Here is a 21655-nt window from a genome sequence, read left to right on the forward strand (position 1 = left end):
GTGCCAAGCAGTGGTAAAATACTGCTTAATTTGTACCTTCTTTCATAAAAACCACGAATTTTATTAGCACTGCGTTCAAGCCAGCCATTTGATGCGCCATTCCTGGCTATATTTCCGTTTGGGATTCAGCTGTATTCTTGTCATACTGCTTTTTTCACCTGCATGTCTTTGAGTGCTCAGTAACCGCTTTACCAAAGGATCAGGACACGGGGTGACAGCGGACGTGCTGTTCAGTCACTCCATGAACCATTTAATTCGAATAAAATAGAACAAAACAGTTCAGTTGGAAGGGCCCTTCAGAAATCATCTACCCCAACTGCCTGACCACGTGCCTTTGTACAAATAGCCACAAGAGCCACAAATTACAATAATCCTACATCATATATACGTTAGTGCGTATATATATATATCAGTATATATATATTTCTCGCATGAATTAAAAAAAAAAAAAACAGCCTCTGGAGCTAGATAGGCGTCCTATAATTCATATAAATTAATCAGGAAAAAATTGAACATTCTGGGCTCCACGAGGCAGCAAACGGCCAGGCTGTGTATCTTTAAAAGCAAATATGCCTCAGTTCAGCTCAGTTCAGTGGGGGTGGTTAAAAGGCAGCTGTTGGAACAGAGGGAAGTGATGCTGACTTTCATTTTCTTTGTATTCAGTTCCCCTCGTGCTCGGGTAGGGATAGTGCACGGGGCTCTTCCACAGCTCGTGTTTTTAGGTGGAGGTTAACGAGGAGTCTGAGCGAGGGTTTACAGCTGAGATAAATCTCTAACGTAATAGCAGCTACGGTAACGAGTAGGAAGAGGTCTCGTGGGAGGGCAAGGGATGTGGATGCTTGTCAGCTGCCGTCAGCCACCCTTACCCATCAGTTGGTCTGAGGAAGGAAGTTCAGCGGTTTTTTACGTTTCAGCCCCAGCCTTCCCTGCCAGGGTGGTACCTGTGCTGCAGCTCTTGGTTTTCACGCCAAGGGAAAAGGACATGGGTGGGTTTCAGCTCTGCTGGGCTGGATTTAACTGAAGCAACAGAAGCTGCAAAATCTGTTAGTGAGAGATTATGTGGCCTTTCCTATTCATGTGAGAAAAAGTCTGAGGAACTCCACTGCTTCTCCTGAGGTAAACGCCAGCAGAACTGCAGCTCAGGGAAAAACAGCTGCAAAGGCAGCTTTCGATCCCAGTTTTGTATGGGAAGGGCACCTGAGGAACGAAACGGCAGCTGCAGAGCTCTAACTTAAGATAGTTATCTGCAGGCTGCTGGCAAATCGCAGGCACAGCTCCCCTTCCTGTGAGCTCGTCTCCCTTCCGCAGTAAGAGAAAGGTCTGATTCTTCACTTGTATCCGTAGCACTGGTGCTGATTTTGTTTACAAAGCTCTCCTGTTTTGTCACTGCTGGGTCCTTGATCCCTTCTTGGTGAGATCCTCCTCTTAACATCAGGTTAGAGATGACTGCTGCACTGGGAAGTCTTCGCTGCCCAGCGTAATGGGTTGTGTGAGGCTAACTTTTAGAAACTCGCTGCTGGTCACTTGCTCTTGTGATGACTCAGAAAGAAAGGGAACCTCCCCCCAAATCTCATGTACGGATGGAGAAACAATGCCCCCTGACGTGAGGCACCAGGGGTGCCTCAAGCGTCTCGGTGTGATGTAGCAGTCACAGATCCCACTATCTTGTAGCACAGTTTCTGAAGCAGGGCACCAGCAACGTTCGTCAGCGCTAGTCCAAGCCTAACCACCGGAGAAACTCAAACCCGCTTCCATTTCACTCCAGAACTCCTGGATTCTTCTAGCTCAGCTGTTGATCGCCTCATTCAGGCAACTGCGGAGTCTTCTGCAGAGAAATCAACACAGCAGGGGCTCATCTGTAGAGGGGTGTATCTCAGCAGAGGCATTAGAAATATAAATGAAGGCAATCCCAGCCTTGGTTTGACCAGGGACAACTGCAGAGCCTTGCAACTGCGGCTACATAGTGTAGTGCGTGTCACATTAGCCAGGGCTAAAGAAGACGTAGAGGTACCGCCGACTCTTGCCAGGGTTCCCCCAGTTACCGCACGCCTGGGACATCTTCGTCTGCCCGGGCGTCCTTTCGCCTCTCTGGCCTGAGGACGGTTCCTTGGGCAGAGAAGTGGAAACAGGAAGCCTCCTGCAAGTTTCTCCCACTTCTGGAGATGCAGTTTGACCCCTTGGAGCAGCTGGAGAGAAACAGGATGTCAGTGACCCATGTTTGCTGGCAACTCCAGCGTGTTCCTGACGAGCCAACAGACTGGGTCAGGATACTTGTTTGCTTTCCAGCCCACTAGGGAGTTTTCCGTGCAGACCAATTGCACTCCTTCCAGTGTGAAAATCACTGGTGTTTGAACCACTCTGTTTATTGCTTAGTGCTGGTATTGGAAACTGGCAGAAGTCTATAAGCAATCTTTCTTGGCCAGGCTTGTCCTTGTACGAGAAAAACAGAATTCAGATGTGGAACAACAACAAAATCCAGTTTTATTTTGGCCGAGATGACTCCTCTGACTGACTTCGTGTTAGGACTGGTGACAGCCTAGAGAGGATCGCCGGTCGGGAGCTGCTGTTGCAGAGAACGGCTTTGCCGCGCGTCACTGTGCCTTGCTTCCAGCCACGCTCGGAGGGGTGGCTCGCAGCCGACAGGCAGCACATTTCTATCTGCTTTACCGCTTTCTGGAGCTAGGTTTTCGGTGGTCATTTTGCAGACTGGTATTTCAGTCTTCCTGCGGGAAAAAGGTGAAATTGAGGCTGTCTTATCTGATCCTCTGTCCACTTCCCAAGGACAAGCCCTAGATACACAAGGACATTTCCCCCGTTGTCCTGGACCACATCTAGGCGTTTCCACTAGTGCCAGGCAGGGGTAGCAAGCTGCCTGGTCATTACTGGAAATAAGTTCAGGTATGGTCGTTAGAGAACAAGATGAGATGAAGCCAGGTTTAATCTGAGCACGTTTGTTAACCTTTAACAAGCTCTTCTTTGATCAGATAATAACACTGAGAAGATGTCATACGCAGGTCCTACATACCTCTTTCTTCATTTTTCTGCGTTTTGGTAATTTGGCTCATTCGACCACATGCGTAGGAAATCTGTGATTCCAGGAAGCTCTACAGTTGGAAGTAGGGAGGTTTTGCTGTTCTGTGAATGTTTTGCAATTTCACATCACCTGCTGAAGCTCACCACAACAGGTAAACCTTCTCAAGTTTTCCATTAAAAAGCAGACCCTTGCTCTGTGGGGCTCTGGGTAATTTCTTTCCTATAGAAGTTTGCCGAGATCAGGTTTAAGCATCCTAAAATGTTTCCCACCCTCCAGATGAGGGACGTCTTTATCAGAGGATTGCATTTCAAGCCTAGGAGTTCTCCAGTCACACACTGCCTTTTTTTCTAGCATCACGAGCAGTTGATTAAAAGAGTTTTAAAAGTTAATGGATTTCTTTCTTGGTTAAATTTGATCATTCATCATACTTACTAGGAGAAGAGGCATTGTGCACGCGACTGAATCCAAGCAACCACAAAAAACTGCCTGGAAATCCCCAGCAAAGTAACAGCGAAGTCCAGCAGGCTTTATTGCAAGGACTGGTTTGCTCTGAGACGGCAGCAGAGGGTGCTGCCTCCCCAGGGCAGGGGAAGGCTGCACAAGGCGCCCTCGAACCACCAAGGAAGCCCGTCAGAGCTTCTGGGAGCTCACTTTTACTTTTATTTATCAATCTAGTTATATTTTGTAGGCAAAACTAGCTGTTCACAATCAGTGATACCTGGTTTGCAGGAAGGGCATGGAGAGAGCAACCATTTTTTTGCAGTGGCCAGTGCATGTTTGTATTTCTCCCAGCTTTGGAGGACGCTAGTATTGAATCGTGCTTGAGGTACGGTGCAGACTTACTGTAAGAGCACCGCCTGGTATTTGGGAGACGGGTTTTCCTCCCGGTTTTGGCACGATCAGATGGCTGAATGTGACAGATTGCTTCACTATCACGTGCCTTAATAGCTCTGCTTTTCGGACAGCGCTTTTCTCGTCCTTCGCTGTGCAGCCGTGTACAAGCCCGGGGCTGTGTGGTGTCCCAGGAACCATCAGGGACAGGACAGCCGCTTTGGGGGTTCCGTCGGGGCTTTCTGTATCGTCCCAGCTGCCTCGACTGGAAGCCGGTCTGCCAGATGGGAGCACCAGCCCAGCACCTCTGCCGCCAGGGGCTGCGAGCAAACCTCTCTTCCCACCTCCGCAAGCAACAGTTGCTCTCTTAGCACGGCCCAAACCCTTCTGGCTCGCCAGTCTCTCCTTGCATGCACCAGTTTTCCCTGTGCCCGGCTTAAGGATGGCTCGAAGCAGCAGTCCTTTGAGCCAGACCCGTCCTCGCTGCTGTCCCTCGGCCCGGAGCAGCAGGGAGAGCATCCAAGGCAGGATGCGGCCCGCAGATGGCACTGGCCTTCCACCATCGGTGTCCAAGGGCTGAGCATCTGCCCCTGGCTGCCCGGACATGACTAACCCAGCTTAACCCTTGGGCTGCCAACAACAGACACCCACGGCCCCACGCTTCTTATGTCACCGCTTGGCAGTGGGTGGCTGAAGACGTCGCCAGCAGGCTGCAGGTTTTATTTATTGACTTTGATGCTGTGCTCTGCACTTAATGAGGGAGGGCTTTAACAACGCGCTGCCTGCAATGGTGTGCGACCAGCAACAGGAGGCTCTCTGCCTCCGACACCGAAAAGGGGTGCTGAGGTTGCTCGGTTCAAGTCAAGCTCCTCTGGTTTTGCAGTTTTCCCTAAAATAACCAGACCTGGCCCAGAGCTCTGCAACTGAGCAAACACGGTGCTCAGACTTCTCTCCTCCTCGGAGAAGCACTCTCGGCCTGAATGTAGGATCTGTTACAGCTCGAGAAGCTGTGGTTTTCTTTTTTATTTCCCTTCTGCTAGCATCTTGGAGCCCTAATAAAGATGCAGACTTCATTTTGCCACTAGATGAGCGAGCAACGGGATGGGAAGGTGTCTGTGCATTGGTGTGGGGCGGTGAGGGGGGGAGAACCGACCGATTTTCTAAAGGGTCCACGTCTTCTTCTCCCTGAAGGAGTAGGTGGCTTTTTTGTTGCGACCACGCTGCTGCGCTGCGTGTTGTTGAAAAGCTGGTTCTGGCTGCGGGCAGCAAGCCCCGTGGAAAATTTTAGCCTTCCAGCCGGAAGATGACCACTGTCAGAGCTGAGAAGAGAGCAGTAAACTGGTCAGGAGCTTGAGGGACTGGTTTGTGACAAAAGGCTGAATCAGGTGGCGGGGAGGGGCTGATAGGCATGCTTGGAAGATGCCCAAGGAAGGAGGAAGATGTTGAGGGGACATAAGCAGGTAAATAACTATAACCAAAGGGATGAAAGAGAAGGGAAATACAGGATGACTGCAGGAAAAACACGAGCCCGCTGAACTTTCATTATGTTCCTACAGCCCTGGGAGATGTCCCAGCACCGTGGTCATAGCACTAGGAAAAGACCCAAGGAATCTCATGTTGACCCTAGAGCTGGGCTGGACGGGACTCCAAGAGTCTTCTCTTTTGCTGCCTTTCCTGTGATTATTTCTGTTACACGGGGGCAGAGCGGGGTCTGCTTTGGACTAACAACGCCAACCTGCTGCTTTTGAAAAACAAGTGCCGAGGCTGTGCTGGTGAGAGTGGGAACTGCACAAAGTCAGGGGCTGGTTCCATCACCTGCGTCAACCACAGCCTGCTGGAGCCGCTGGGCTCTGACGTGGCTGAGAGCCCCGGCTTGAGGCAGGGGGGCTGCAGTGGTTGATCAGCAGAGCTCTGTAGATCAGCGGCGATCCCAGCGTCTGCAGCCCCCGTGTTTCGATTTCCACATTGATAAGGTGAGCCACGGGGCGTTCAGAGACACAGCGTGGTCATGACTTCGGCCGGCTCGAAGGGAGGACAGGTCGGGACCGTCACCCTGAGACCTGAGCGACTTGTGTTTGTCCCTCCGCAGGTTACCTGCACCTCACCTTGGCCGTGTTTTCTCTGTTTCCCTGCATGGTACGTGGTCTCACACGGGAATTAGAGGATGTTCTGTATTGTACCGAGGGCTGTGGAAGTTGGTAGCCATCAAACAGGACTTTTTCCTAGCACAATGTTCTTTTCTTTTTCCTTTTTGCCTTTCCTGTTCTGGGATTTACTTCCTCCCATGGTCCCACCTCCACTCCCAGCAGGAGCACAACGTTGGAAAGCCCGGCTGGAAAATTCCTGCTCTAAAGTGCTCGTGGGGGAAAAGGGAGGGGATCTTATTCTGAAAGCCGTCCGTGGGGCATTTACCTTTACTACTGACACAGGGCCCCCCTGTAGTGTTGTCTGCATCTAGTGAAGCCGTATCGCCACAAAACAAGTCTGCCAGATGCTACAAGCTTTCACCCACTTCGCACCACTGGATCCAGACCCACAATCCTGCTCACTGTCATTTTGGACTTGCCCCGGACGTGCAGATTTACCTAATTCTGAGGGAGAGGGTGGCGCTGGACAGAACATCCCTGCCTGATTTTGCAAATCCACCTTTGTGACCCGTGCTGCGGTCACGACTGCACAAGCGCCCGGTTCTCCGGCCAGCGGCTGTGCCTGCCCCTGCTCCTGGGCCGGGTTCCCCACCTCCCGTGGCTGGTAAGGGCGCTGCAGCATCCGCTCGGTGTCGTGTTAAACCCTGAGCTCTTCCCTTATTCCACCACCTCCTCCCACACACGGAGGGATGCTGCCAGAATGCCAGAGGCACGGCAGCGGGGAGCCAGGCTTTGCTCTCCTGAGCTGGGAGACGGGCAGACAGAGACAGTGCTGGGAGCAGTCAATGGAGCGAGGGAGAGCCAAGGCTGCCAGACAGACGCAGACAATGCGCAGTCAACAGGCAGAGCTTCTGTCCTGCCCAGACGGACAGACGGAGACTATCAGGCTGAGGAGCCGAGATAACCGAGCCTCCTCAGGCAAAGGGAAGGATGTGGCAGGGGGAAGCGCTGCCTGTCCTATCTTGTTCCTGCTGTGAAACCAGCGATGGGTTGCAGCGGGAGCAGGGGTGCACCCTGACTGCCCAGCGCGGCACAATTCAGCTGGAGGCTGGAATGTCTGCTGGAGTGAACGCAGGCCTGGAGACGGGCGGCGTGGCGAGGTGGTTGCTCTTCCTAGCTCAGCCTGCAGCTGGCTGTGCAACCTCAGGCAAGTCGCTTCTCCTGTCCCTGGGACATATTTCTACAGCAGCTAGCACGAAGCTAATTCCCTGAATTCCTCGGGGTCTTTCCGTGCTATTCTTGTGCACGTGCTAATCACAGTCGGGCCCGTTTTAAGTTGGGAAACCCCAGTCAACAAGAACTGCGTCCATCAGGAGTGTTACGGAGCAGAGACACCCGGGGCAGGCCCCATCTCTTCTTGGCCAACAGCCCCGCGTTTGCTCCCATAAGCAAAGCCGTGTTTGGCTTGGTCAGTCGATTTTCTGCATGGGAGTTCTCCCCATGGAGCCGGCTTGTGCAGGAAGTTTTGCTGATGATTCAGCAGGTGATGCTGCTCTTTCTGAGTCACTCCCAAGGCGGGCTAGGAGGGGGGAGATGATGCTAGCGGAGATGCTCTCAGCCAGACCAGCTTCAAACCTGATGGCTTAGGTCATTAGCTGCCCCGTGATAGCTTACGATACTTGTTATCCAAAACTGATAAGAGGAATTGCTGTGTTGCTCTTGTGCTCCGTCCCAAGCTGGATTTGTTTCAGTTGGAAGATTGCGAATTTGCAATCAGTGCGGGCAAAGGGCTTGAGGACTTTTTTTCTTGGCCATCCACTGAGAAGGACACTTGTTCCCTCCCTAGAGTTCACTACCTGTAAAACTGAGGTGGTCCTGTTTGGGATTAAATGCTGAGAAACCCATTCATTAAATTCTGGGTCGTGTTTGCACCACCTCAGAGGACAATTAGATAAGGAGAATATCTAAATTACAATGTGGTAGTAGCAAACAGGACAAATGACGAAATTTTCTTGTTGCCCTGCACCTGCGTGTGATCCTTAGAAGCAAGAGCTTCCGTGCTGCTTTTCCATCTTTGCATCCAAGCTTTCAGGGCCAAACGTGGTCCTGGCATAAACGTGTGCTAGGTCTATAGACAACAGTCACAGACGGGATCGAATTCCCAGTTCCTCTTCAGGTCAATGGAATCACATTTGTTTGAACTGTGGATCTGGGCATCCACTGGGAAATCCCTTTAGTGTGTCGTTCCACTGACAGCCACAGGCTGCTTCTCCTCTCCTCTTTGCTCTGCTCTGCCCCAAAGAGGCTGAACTCCTTGATCCTGCAGGTTTTTAGAGGGACCAGGGGCTCAGCAGACCCTCTCTGTGCATCCAGCAGCCAGTTGGGCACTGAGCTCTTCCTTCCCCGGCCGTGTGAATAGAGATGAACAGAGAAATGTCTTTCATCACCTTGGATTCTCAGCAGGCTTGGGAAAAGCCACGCACTGAGCTGAGGACTCCAGCTGCCTCAGAGTCAGCCCACGGCTGGCTTTCATGTTCCCTGAAACTGGTAGAAAGTCTTCATACCCCACATGCTGTCATCTGAGGGACTGAGGCAGGTACCAGCATCCCCAGAACAGCACAGAGAAACCTTGCTAAGGCTGTTGTCCCTGCTTCAGCTCCGTGTGGTCTCGGCCATGCTGAGAGCTGTGTGCTGCAGGACTCACTGGAGGTGTCCCAAAGGGATGAAGGGAGCTCTCTGCTTGCTCAGAAGGACAGGACAGTGTGTGCTTGGCTCGTACGGGCACCTCACAGAGCTCCAGCAGGGGCTGCTGCTATCTCTGCCTGCCATGGGCTCCTCTGCAGGCACGCTTGGGCTTTTGGGGCTCAAGGCAGCTACTGGTATCCAGGACTTTCCTGAGAGGTTAAAATCTGCCCATCTTTATAGGAACAGAAAGCCTGGAGCCTCAGCTGCTGCTTACCAGCAGGACCAAGAGCTCTGAACTCCAAACACCCTTTCCCTCTGTAATTACATTTTATTTTTAGGTGTCCCTTCCTTTTTCTATTTCAAGCCCGCATCCTCCGCAGAGTAAACCGGAGAAGGTGCACCGAGCCGAACCCGCTGTGTTTGGGAAGCAGTAAAACGAGGCTTCTAAACTGGGCTCGGAGGCGTAGGAGCCACTGGCGAAGGCTGGCAGGGAGCCCTGGCGCAGCGCAGACCGCAGCTCTCCCTGCACGAGGCTGCGAGAGCCGCTTCGGGGCAAGGGAGGCAGGGGGAGCGTCGAGCTGCGGCCGTCTCGGAGGAACGCAAGGGGCTGTCTGGGCTTCTTGCTGAGCAGGTGGATGCGTGCACCGTGGGCCTCGTGATTTCCCAGCTGGCTCTAATCCTCGGGTGATTCGTGTGGCAGAACTTGGTTTCGTTCCTAGATGTGCAGAGATCCATGGCTTTAGTGATGGATCCTGTTCCGTCTCTGGAGCACCGAGGAAGCTGATGGTTGTCCCAGCTCCACTGAGCTGCACCAAAAAGGGAGCTTCTCTTTCTTTAGGGCAGCTTCGAGGCCCCTTCGCTTTCCATTTGTATTTATATGACCTAGTAATGAGCTTGCTTGGTGCTCCGTGGATTGAAAAACACTATGACAGGGCAGAACATTTCCCAGACAGCGGCAAGAGGTCATCGGAGCTCCCCTGCACTGCAGACTGGTCACGCTGAAGCCCTCGGGTGGTTTTTACCTAACTGGCCGTCCTCAGGTCCTTCCCACATCCCTGCAGTGAGGAGACTCATCCCACAACGGGATCACCACAAGCTGCTGGTAGAATGAGACAGGTTTCTCCTAGCTGCTTTTGGCTAAACCAAACTTCTTATTGTGCTAACACCTCAGGGCTAAGAAATGCTGATTAGCCCCAGATTCCTCTACAGATTTTCTCGAACAGAGTCACTAGGTCAGCCCTGACTTGTAGGGAACCCCTTGCTGCTGAGCTGAGCTGTGCAAGGGTTGATGCTGGAGCCCCTCTACATCCTTTTGCCAAGAGGCTTCAACTCTGCCATCCCGGCGTAGATTCTGCCCTGCTTCCCGAGGGAACAGCCTCTGCAGAGACAAGGGGAGAAAGGCAAGAGGTGCTGGGCTGCTTTTGCATTCCCCCACCCGATGTTCAGGCTGAACCAGCCCCTCACTCCGAGCATGAATGTAAACAGCCTTGGGAGCGCCCTGCGTCGTAGCTGGCTCCCACGGGACGCCGCCGAGGCTGGAGCAGCCCAGAGCCTCTGCGGCATCACGGCCTGGGCTGCATCTCTGTCCCGCTCCCCTCGCTGTCCGCCTGCTTTCTTGCAGGCTTTCCGAGCTTCTGGGGTCTGTGAGACAATGGTTGGGCCTGGAAGAGCAGATTTACCATTGCAGATGGTTTCAGTTAGTGCTCAAGACACATTAAAGCCAGCAAGGGTTTATATTTAGCTGGGCTTCTTTAGGAGGAAAGCCTTTTATCCTCCTGGCTGGTCATCCATCAAGCCCTTGGGAGGGCGGGGTCGTGTCTCCAAATAGATCCCACGGACGAGCAGCCACTGTGAAAACCACATTTCCTCCTGGGAGGGCCCTCCAGAGACAGGCGCTCGCTGTGGCGAGGCCTCTGGTCGCCAGTCTTAGAGCGGGCTGGTCACGGGAGCTGGCAGCAGCACAAAGCAGAGGCAGGGACGTAACCAACTTGGGTCCTGTCTTGGCATCGTGGCATTTAAAGGGCCTCGCGGCCCCGATCCTACAGCTCTTGCTTCTACGGCCTGGAATGGAAGCCGCAGTTGGATGTTTTCAGCTGTTTTTAGCCAAGAAATAACACGGGCAGCCAATCTAGTCGGGGATCTGGTAGCTACTGGGGGGTGAAGCTACTGGTCTACTGGAGGGACAAGCAGTTGCATGGCTGTGATGGAGTCCTCTGAGATGCCCACTGCAGCTGGCAGTCTTGCTCTTTCTCAGGGTTGCAAGGCTTATGCCCTCTCACTGATCCTAGCACCACTGGCATCAAAACTCAGGTAGCAGCTAAAGGGAAGATGCTGATGGCAAGGAGAGTTTTACAATGAACTGCCGGGTGGCTCTGCTGCAAAGGCCTCTGAAGTCCTAGCTGCGTGTTTGTCACTTCTTAGCACAGCTCCGTTGCGTTTCTGGCTCTTCAGGTAGCACAGATGCATCACTGCAAAGTGGATCTTCGAAATAAGTCCATGGCATCCTCTCGGGAAGGCTTGCACTGCCAGCGTCCTCCTGGCATTGCTGGCGCCTTGCTGCAAGGAGTTCGCAGTGCTGAGGCTTTAGCCATGGCTGGGAAAAAATTCAGGGGAGGAGAAACCTGCTGTCAAGGACAGGAAAAGTTACTTGGCTGGAAGCTCCTTTTACTCACGCCAGTATAAATTTTAGTGGATTTACTTCAGGTTTATATTGGCATCGGTGAGAGGGGAGTTGGACCCTGTTCCTGAGTTTCACAGCCCTTGTGAGAGCATGAGTGCATTTGATCGTTATAACTCCCTTGGCTTTTTTGAGGACTGTGCATCACTGATGTTGTTCTAATTGCCACAGATGGATTAGGAACCCCAAATTGTCCCGGTTCATCCCAGCAATTGCAATTCCCACCACCGCCAGCACGGTGCTCTACCCCAGCAGTAGCAAAGGGTGATTTTTTAGACTCTCCGGACACTGATGTCTGAAGTCTACAGGGTAAATTACAGCTCTGGGGCAGCAGGACCCATCTTGAATTACACTGCTGATTCTAAAGAGGTTCCCTCCCCTGGGAAACTACCAGGGCACTTGGGAGGGGCTCTGTGTGTGCACAAGCAAAACCAGTTTGGAACTGGAACCAGTCTGAGATTAAGCCATTTCCTTTGCTCTCTTTCCAAGAATGAACTTTATTTTTCCAGTTGATCTGAAACAGGGAATATCGGGACTTGTTGTTTTTTGTGTGTGTTTTGTTTTTTTTTTTTTTTTTTTACTTGTGTCTGGATGCTTTCCCAGAAAAACACAGAAAATGAAACATTTATTTTTCTTCCCAGTGAGAAAGTTTCTTCTTTTCTGGGAAGAAGCGCAAGGGTCGGACTAGAACTCCTGTCATCCGTCCTTGCTTTGTGAGGAGCAGCCACAGCTAGGAAATGCAGAGCCTGGCCACACAGCCCACCGTCTGCTGAAGAAGGCTAAAGGACGAGGTTGTGAACATGCCAAAAAATCTGCATGTGTGACCCTCTGGTGTAGGAACACGGTGCCAAGGAGGTGCTCCAGAGAAGGTATCACTGACTCAGGAGTGGTCTTACTGTAACAACCTCCTGGCCCTGCCTTGGGGCAGCTCGCCTAGTTTGGCCTCCGGTCCCTTCCAAGGGAGAAAAATAAAAGTTTTGCAGCTGTGTGTCCTCTTCTAGTCCTCAGTCTTCCTGAGATGGAGGAGGCACAGCTTCCTGGGGAAGGTAATGGCCTAGGACCCAGGAGACCTTTCATTTTCTCTCCGTTTGCTTTCCAGGTTTCCCATTTCATATTTTGCCTTTGAGGTGGGGGCAGTCTCTTAGCTGAGGGCCTGGACGTGCCACTGCAATGCAAATAGCAGTCGGGTTGCTAAGTATTCCAATATTATCCTACGATTTTGCCCCAAATCAGCCGACAGTGACCCTGCCAGTGAGCAGGTCTGGCTCTAAAGGACCACACAGGGCTGTGGGGCCTGCTCTCCAGGGGAGGCCTGGCGCTGAGGCGATGCTGCCTTGGCTCCTTGCTCTCCAAGGGCAGCAGAGGAAGGGGCTGACAGTTCTCGTTTGCTCCCCACCTCCACTCTCCTCCTTTGAAGACCTCCCAGCGAGTAACCCAAGCCCAGAGCTGTGGTGACATCCACTGCTGGGGAGGAACTTCCAGTCTCCGAGGCTCTAACCGCCCAAGGAACCAGCCTCTCCATCCCCACAAATTACAGGCTCCTGCCTGCCCTTTAGAGACGAGCAGAGAAATGGATGACAGAGAGCACGAAACGATCCCACCCCCCACGTAACCCTCCTCTCCTCATCTCCCGGGCACAACCCGTTATCTCTGCTGGGAGACGAAGCTCTCGGCAGTGCTGCTGTGGTCTCCTGTGTGCGCCCGCGCGGATTAACCACCCCCAGGAAAGGGCTGAGCTCCTGTGTGAGTGCTGGAGCCAGCAGGAGACGGCTGTAAGCGCTAGTTTGCCACAGTCTCCCCTTCTTCCACCCCTCTCTCCAACACAGGCGTGTTGTGGCACCTCCGCAGCGGGCGAGGAGAGTCAGAAACGCAGCGGGCACGGTGCAGAAAAGAGCTCGTGTCGGGAGGTATCCAAGCGGATGCTCAGGGGCCTGCTTGTTCCCTCCCGGTCCACCCGGAGCAGAGCAGATCAATGGGCTTTATTTGGTGTCTTATTGCTCCTGCCAGCAAGCTGAGCCCTGGATCGCTGCAGACTCTGGGCATTAGCTCACGCTGTGCAGATGGGCAGCAGCAAAGTCTCTTCTGGTTAAGGTATCGTGCTGAATTCAGGAGGGCTGGGGTCAAAGTCGAGCTTTGCTCTGCACTCTAGGCCACCCCCATGCTCAGTTCCTACCTGTGGACTAGGGTAACAACAGGGCTTTTTCGTTGCATCTTCAGATGCATTCAGGCTGCAAATCCTCATTGCATCGCGAAGTTGAAATGTGTCTTCCAAGAATCTGGACCCAAGCTCTTCAGCTGGGGACTTTCCCCACTCTGTGTCTTGTGCAATGGCCTCTTCCCCTCCATAAGCAGCTGTGGGCAGAACTGTTACTCCAGTAAATGACAATACAGATACAGCTTGGGTGGTAACTGCTGGTCTCCAGCTTTGGCAATAGAAATTAAATTCAGCTCCGTATTAAAGATGTTGATTTGTATAAAGCTTCAGAATAGGCTGTAAGTGACTGTAATTTAGTGGACAGGGGCAAACCAGTGCCAGGCCTGTGCCCCAGGGCAGTTACCTGTAAGAAACGTCAGTCTGCAGGTCAAACCTAGGAGGCTGGTGAGAAACTCAAGAAGCAGTGCCAGAAAGGTGGGTGGCAGGGCCAAAAGCTGGAAAGGATGATGCTGAAACAGTAAAAAGCTTGAATGAGGTAGAAAAGAGGAGAAAGGCTGGTGCTAGCAGAGGAGCTGTTGATGGGATATCAGTGTCTGAATCAGCAGCTTTGGAACCAACCGGGAGGCCTGGCTGGCTGTGCTTACTGGTGATGGGTTCCTCCGGAGTCAGGATCCACAACGAGCAAGCTCAGATGCTTTGCCGACTCTTTTCTCCAAGCTCTGGCACTGCTCTTCACCGGAGTTCAGCTCAGGTCCCCTGGGAGCTGCCCCATTCACTTGGAAGCTGGGGGGAGGGGAAGGAAGAATGTTTAATAAGGGCAATGTCCAAATTAGGAGGTGAAGGAGGGCTGCAGATGCTCATAAATACTGCCCAGCTTGTCAGAAATGCTGTTCTTCCGCTTTTATTGCAGCCCCGGATTTACGAGCTGGGCTGAGTGCCAGGCAGTGTGCTGCTGCCAGCCAGGAGGAGATGCGGGTGAGTGTGCGGGTGTGTGCGGGTGTGCACACCTTCAGGCGGGCAGGTTCACTAGCCTCGTGCAGGCACTCTGCCTTCAGATTGCTTCTGTCCTGTCTTTCGGAGGATTTCCAGACCGTCAGGCTTTACAGGCTAGCTGTGGACAAAATTCTCCCTGCGTGTTGGGCTCCTGTGAGCTGGTCCATCCGTCTGCCTGAGCTCTTTGTCACTACCCCATCGCTGGTTTGCCCGTGCGTCCTCAAGGAAGCTTCACCTGCGTGAGAAGCACAAGGCCAGCGGGTTTGTAAGGCACGCACTGCAGCCGCATCAAATCCTTTAACTTAAACTGCTCTCTTCCAGATAGGAGGATATCCCTGATATTTTGGCATTCTCAGACAGCTGATTTTAAGTTGGCTAGTGACTAACGTATCGTCTAATGCAGGGGTTTGTAGTGAATACAGAGGTTGTCCTAAGCCATGTCCATTCTCCAAGTCCAGTGCCATTGTAAAGTCATGTTGTAGACAAGCAAAATCACTAAAAGACAATGTTTTCAGGAGCTCTCAGCACTGAAGTCAGTGAGAGGCTCTCGTGTAGCTTCTTCTTCAGTGGCAGCAGAGGCAAGCTGACGCTGCCTATAGGGAAACCTTTTTGGCTTCACACTGGCAGAGTTGCAATAGCTTGAAAATGGAATGAGCTTCAAGATTGCCAATTGTGGCTTATTGATTGCCATTTGTGGGGAAGAATTCCTGCCTCAAGGATGAGGTAAGCATCTACAGAACAACAAGAAACGAGGCCTTCATCTTCCTCTTGACGGAGTAGGGTATCTGCCCCGCTTCCCTGGCAGTAGGGTGCTCTGGCTTGAGCTGAAGAGCTAAAACCCTAAAACTGTAACGTTATCAACCAGATTTTACATGGGGCATTCTCATCCTGATTTACGCTCTCTTCCCTCTGCTGAGTGGCAGCAGATGTTTGCAGATCCACAGCATGCCATTTGGGAAGTCTGTACTCTTGGCCTTTGTTTGTCCCGGGACCCTTCAGTCTGAGGACAGAGCTGTGTGGAAAAGGCAGTACAAAATCCTCTACACCTTCCTTTCTCAGGAGCAATAAATAATCCGCGACACCTTCATTTCCCAGGAGCAGTTCTGCTCTGCACACCGACTCTAGCTGGAAAGATTAACAGAGGGAGCAGGAGCTTTTACTGTCTGAACAGCTCCTGTCAAGAATTAGCATAGTGAAACAAGAGCCAAGCATCTCCCCAAACCCGAGTCGTGTTTACACGCCTGAGTAGGGCTCACTGAAACAAACCCGTAACGCTACGTGGGACAGCGCCGTCTGCTGACTCCAGCCATACAGGAGGCTCCAAGTGATGGCCAATTTGCCACATCCTTTGGTAACATGTGCTAACTTAATTACCTTCTTTGTTAACAATTTGCAGTAGTTATTTATTCATAAAATCCACTTACCATGCCATAAATTTACACAGTCAAGCAGCAACAGCGAGGAGGCTTTTTCCCTTAACACCCCCCTGGGCTTACCCTCGGGCACGCTTCCTACATGGAGACAAGCCCACCAGCGCCTCAGTGACTGCTGGGCTGAGTTTCACTGAGTCATCACTACCAGCCTCGTTCATATTCCCATTTCAGTTTGCCAATTCACGTTTTATTTAGCAACTGCCATGACTCACCCATGGGATGATGACAGTGAAGAGATGGAGCGATACTGGCATTTAATGTTCAGTTTCTTAGGGCCGAACGCTTCCTATAGTTCTTGGCTTCCGTCACGGGCTGCACAATTGGGTTTGCCATTTACCATCGCCCCAGAGAGGAAAGTAGGGATGTCGTCGAGAATGATGCACAGAGGGAACCCCAGCTACGGCTTTGGGGCAGGGGCGAGAAGGAGGCACCCCGCAGAGCACATGTGGCTGAGCGTTAGCCAGAGCTGTGCAACCTTAGTTACAAAACATGAAACTGGGCTGAACTTCCCTGGTTTCAGGTTTCACATCACGCTCTGGGCTTCAGCCAGGTACCTTGAGCCTGGGCTGGGGAATTTTGGGGGGTGACTTCCAGCAGCTCTGGCAGTGTGAGTGGAGTCTCGCAGGTTTTAATATTTGTCTTGCAACTCCTGTTTTTGGAAATCAGCCTATTGAATCTGCAGCTTCTGTAAAGCAACATCGAGCAAACAAGCTTTTAGCTGTCAGAAAGCTGAAAAAGCTCTCAAAACCAGAATCTAACTTGCATTCTGTAAGTTGAAGAGGTTGAAAAAAGAAATCTGTTAGTAATTCATTTTAGAAACACCCAGAACTGATTTGACATTTTGCTGGGCTGGACTGATGACATCTGATTAAGTGTGGATGGGACCATCCGCACATTTCTGAGCAACTGAACAGGGTAAAATTTAATTGCATTGACATGAAGGGCTCGGGAAAGATGTGCATTTTCATCAGAACAAAAGCATTTTCCCAGTTTCAACTATGTATTTACTGCAAGATGCTTCATCTTCATTTCATTGCATCCGATCTCATTTTTCTTTGATTTTTATATTAAAATACCGTTTAAACTATATATTTTCTTTATATCTGTGCTTTATATTTGTATATATTGCATAATAGCCCATTTTACGTCACATTCTCATGTTCTGACATGAGAAACATCCAAGGAAAGCAATTCCAATACCCAGAATTTGTATTTTTTTTCAAAGATCCAGTATGCCTTGCTTTGGGATGTAGTTTGGAGAGGAAGGGTCTGACATCATTCCCTATGCAATGGCAACTTGGTCTCCCTCACCAAATGCAAGCTCTACGTGCATTCCCTTTTTGCAGCAGGTCTTCATTTCAGAGCACTCCTCACGGTGCCTTAACCCTAAATTCTCAACCTCAGCCTCTACCCGGTGAAGGCACCTGCCCCACTTCCCCCGTGCTAGCAGAGCTGCCTTCAAGCTGTTCCCGAGATCAGAGGCAAGAGGTCCTGATCTTCGCTGAGCGCTTGGGGTGACAGGTGTAAAATGCCTGTAGGTTTGTTCTTCTTGACACCATGGGATGTGCCTGCAGTGGCTCCTAGCCTCCTTCTCCAGCTCCTGCAAGGCGCTTCCCTTTGATGCCTCTCTGCTCTGAGCTACTTCAAACAGCCTGGGAGGGTGGTTCAGCCAGGGTGGTAATTACACCCTTTTGCAGCTCGCTGGTACTGCAGCCCCTTTGAAGTGAATTTACCACCCAGCCTCGTCGCCAGGAGCCACACGCACACACACATACCACGGAGTTCAGTCTCCCTAGCAGCTCTGCCCTAGGGGCCCTATAGAAAGGTGGGAGTGGACGAAGGACAGGGAAACGAGATGAATGAGGGCTTTCAAAAAACAACAAAAACCACCCAAGCCCATAAACCATCTACCAAACATTTTATTAACCCTTCAAGTGCCCAAGCACATCCCTGGTGGGGTCTGTGTGCGTGCAACCAGCCGTTTCCACTCCTTTGCAACACCAGACTGTGTCAAGAAGAGGTTCCTCAACTGGAAGGAATCAGGGATCTCTCCCTAATGCTGGCTGGCCCCGACGAGCTCCAGCCTCTGCCCTGAGCGTCCTGGCACCATCTGCCACCTTTGGATGGACACATGCCCCAGCATCTCGCAGCAGGCTAAGTGCTCCTATTGCTCCCTGATAAACTATTCTGGGAACAGGCAAGGTGTCACTGCTGTTTGTGATGCTTTGAAAGAGATCCCGCTTGTGACGCCTTGTGGTTAGCAAGCTACACCCCTACTTCCATCTGTCATCTTGTCCGATAGACTCATTTCTGTCCCTTACATCTTTGTGTGTCCCTTGTGACCAGAATCTGAGGTTAGGTTATGCCGTTGTCATCTGCCTGGGCTCTGATTTCAGGCTGTAAGTGGCACCCCAAGTGACAAAAACGACTCTGGCACAGCAGGGATGTGAAACGGGGCCATCCGAACCTGAGATTAACGCACCAGTGCTGGGCTATTCTCTTTGTAGGCAGCTGAGCTCCAGGCTGCAGCGTAAATACAAAGAGCAAAGGAACCAGAGCCCAGGATGCTGCAGCCTGCTCTTGGCTTCGTGTGAGCACCTTTAGATAAGCTGACTGCTGAGCACCATTAGCACCAGCGCATCTGGGGGAACTGTTGGAAACGGACGGTGATCCACGGACTCAACGAGACCGGAAGCAACTGCTCTGAAGCACCTGGCACCAGCTGCTCTTGGAGACAGGAGTCTGAGCAAAATGGGCTCTTGTTAGGGCTTGGAAATGTCCATGTTCTATCTGATCAGGCCCCTCCTTCTCTTGCTTTATTTGGTGGAGATCACAAACCTGGACATTTATCCTCTCCTTTGGCTGCAGCCGAGTGTCTCCCTGATTATAGACACAGACCAACTTCTTTTGGCTTGGGGGTAATTTGATTGTGCCCTGGCAACCCTCCCAGAGCCACATCGTCTTAGACAACTGCACATCCCTCCTCCCCCCTCGCCACCACCTTAATCACCAAGTCTACCATCAGCAGTGCTCAAACATGCAATTGTCTGGCAGACACACCGCTGTTTTGAGGGCTGCCGAGGGGTAGCTGGAGGGAGCAAAGCCATATGTGTGTGAGCTGCAGCCTTCTGGCTTTTCATCTCCAGCACCACCACAAGTACCACTGTGTAATGCAGAAATGACCTTCGTTAACAGCTGCCATTCCAAGAGCTTGGGTTTATCCAAGCTCTTCCATTAAACTGGGACTGCTGAGGCAACTAGTGATAGCTTGGCTTTCGAAGGTCATCATCGTCCAGTCTTCCTGAAACTGGAGGTAAAACGTTTATCACAGAGATCATGCAAGGGAGAACGGTAGTGAACTCAAACATTTCAGTGGAGAGGATGTGAAATAGCAGCACGGTTTGAGTAACAGGGCTACACAGTCACTGTCATCTTCCAGCCCCCTGTTGCTCCCTTGAGATGGGCTTTGGTAGATCTCTGTTTGAAAGATTGGATGCAGCTGTGCAGAAGACAGGTCCTACCCAAGGCTTCCTTCCTCTCCCATCAAGGACAGCAATGCTTTGGAGGTTTTTCCACCAATGTCAAGGCAAGGCTGGGGAATCTCTGTGCTCATTTGAATTGTGAAGGTCTGGATGAGCCTGAAACTGATTTGAATTGGGTTTTGCAAAACCAAAATATCAACATATTGATTAGCCAGAGTTTTACCATGAGCCTGATCTGTGCTGTCCATGACATCACCAAAGGCGCTTCAATATTTGCTGGCTCATTTAATGCTAGTATATTTACTGGTAAGGACAGGCTCAAGCCAAAATCCTCATTCCCTTGAACACGGACGTACCCTGATCTGGATTGTATAGCTTGGGGCCATCTCATGTTACTTGTATTAAATTTGCTTGTGCAATGAGCTTGTTTGCTTTAAAGAGATGCATGCTGCAGCTATGAAATGCAGCTATTTTATAAATCGCTGGTGGTGCATTTGCTCCTTAACAGTCGGAGGATACAAGCAGTACGTGCACGCTGTCCTGACAGGCACAAGTTGGGTAATTGTTGCTGCTGGGACTGAACGGCGACCGGTATGACTGGAGCTGGGAAGCTGGGAGCAGGCCTCCGTACGGGATGAGCCGACATAAAGCCTCCTGCTCGGGGAAGGGATTTGAAAGTAAGAAAATTTGGAAGTAAAGGTCCACAAATTGACGTTTGTCTCAAAATGGAGCTTTGTTGCTCCCAACCCAAGAAACAGAGGGCACCGACCGCAAGTAGCAGGAACGTATTTAAAACAACAAAAATAAGGTAGAAGCTTAGAGGTTATCCCGGGGAAGGGCTGCTCCAGAGAGGCGTATTCCTGCACTCCTTGCATTGATTGCTGACCCTGCCACAGCGTGGAACCAGCACCCAGGGAGCCCTTGGTCCAGGCTGGCGCAGGCGTTTGTACAGCTCATGGTGCTGAAGGTCTCTGGCCCTCAGAGGCTTGCTGCACAACCCTCATCGATAGTTCTCTTTTTGGCAATGTGGTTTTTGGTGGTTTTGTTTGTTTTAATCGGTAGCAAGAAAACAGGCAGGAGATGGGCTGGGAAATGCTCTGCAAAGGGCAGAGAGACACTGCAGGGCAGTTTTAAGTATAACGTTGCTCGGTGTAATTTATAGTAATGGAAAAAATCCATTTTTGCCTCCTTGCTATCAGTAGGAAAACTCCCAAGTTGTAGAGAACGCTCAGCAGCTGCTCGCAAGCGCGGTCTGAGTAAGATTTCCACTCCTGTTTCTGCTCCTAGGGTGACATGGGTGCACGAAATCGATAAGCGTGTCATCCGAGGTCGTAAGCTCTCGAGGACTCCTTCTGCTTTGCTTACAGGCAGCAGCAGTATCCGTGTTTGGGTCTCCTAGGCATCGTTGCGACACGCCATCAGTTCTAACAGCTAGAACTAAAACAAGAGTGGTGGCTTTGATTGTTCAATAGTTGGGACACGCTGGAAAACAAGGGGCATGTCGACAGCTACGGAAAGCAGCTCTTAGTTCCAGGCATCGGAGGTACCATAAAGTCTAGTCAGCAACATTTGAGAAAGAGAGAAGGCAGGGCCCAGCGATTGCAAGAGGGGTTGGAAGACAAAACAAGGGCAGGGACATCAGCGGGGTGGAGGCAATCAGAGCCCGGAGGGTGGGGACTAGCTCAGGCAGCAGAACAACTTCCAGCCTTGTTTTCTGCGTTTTGCACCTCGGAGTTTTTGGAAGTCTCGTGGCTGCGGAGGAAGCTGCGATGGCGCGTGGCAAGCCAGGCGCAGCAGGTGAAAGGGGCACGCATCGTGGTCCCTCCCAGGGAAATCCGCCTTTTGTTCTGGCTGCCTACAGGGGTTATGGGGGGAGGCCATCCGCAGAACCCGAAAACCTCTCTCCGACATTGTGACAAGCAGCCTTAAAGCCATCGTGATTGCAACAGAATTGTTTTCTCCTGGTCTTTGCCTGAGTTCCCGAGCCTCCGTGGTACCTGTGCAAAGTGTAGCTGTGCCATTCCCCTATCTGAACTAATCCCTGAGCCCAAACCTGCTGGAAACAACTGCAAAACTTCCAGCTTTCATTTTAACCTGGGCCCCAGGTTAGCCTCCCTTGTTTGCATGCCTTTGTGTGCTGATAAAGGGCAAAGATAAAGCTTTACAAACCATTAGGGAAATGTAAAGCCCTGATGAGAAAATGCAAAACCTTAACAGGCTAGGTGGACTCCAGGAGGGTCACAAGAGACAAAGAGAGGCCGAACTAATGAATGAAACC

General features: G+C 51.4%; 1 long non-coding RNA gene across 1 annotated transcript in view; it reads right to left on the reverse strand.

The window, feature by feature from the left end:
- The window catches only part of LOC310885702, a 26856-nt gene extending 5920 nt beyond the window's left edge, over window positions 1-20936 (reverse strand). Inside the window, exon 1 of the long non-coding RNA XR_014574908.1 lies at window positions 37-20936. This is a non-coding gene — a long non-coding RNA (uncharacterized lncRNA). The remainder of the gene's footprint in view (window positions 1-36) is intronic.
- Window positions 20937-21655: the final 719 nt, after the last annotated feature.

This window comes from Anser anser (genome assembly GCF_964211835.1).
Source record: "Anser anser genome assembly, chromosome: 23".
Classification (NCBI taxonomy): domain Eukaryota; kingdom Metazoa; phylum Chordata; class Aves; order Anseriformes; family Anatidae; genus Anser; species Anser anser.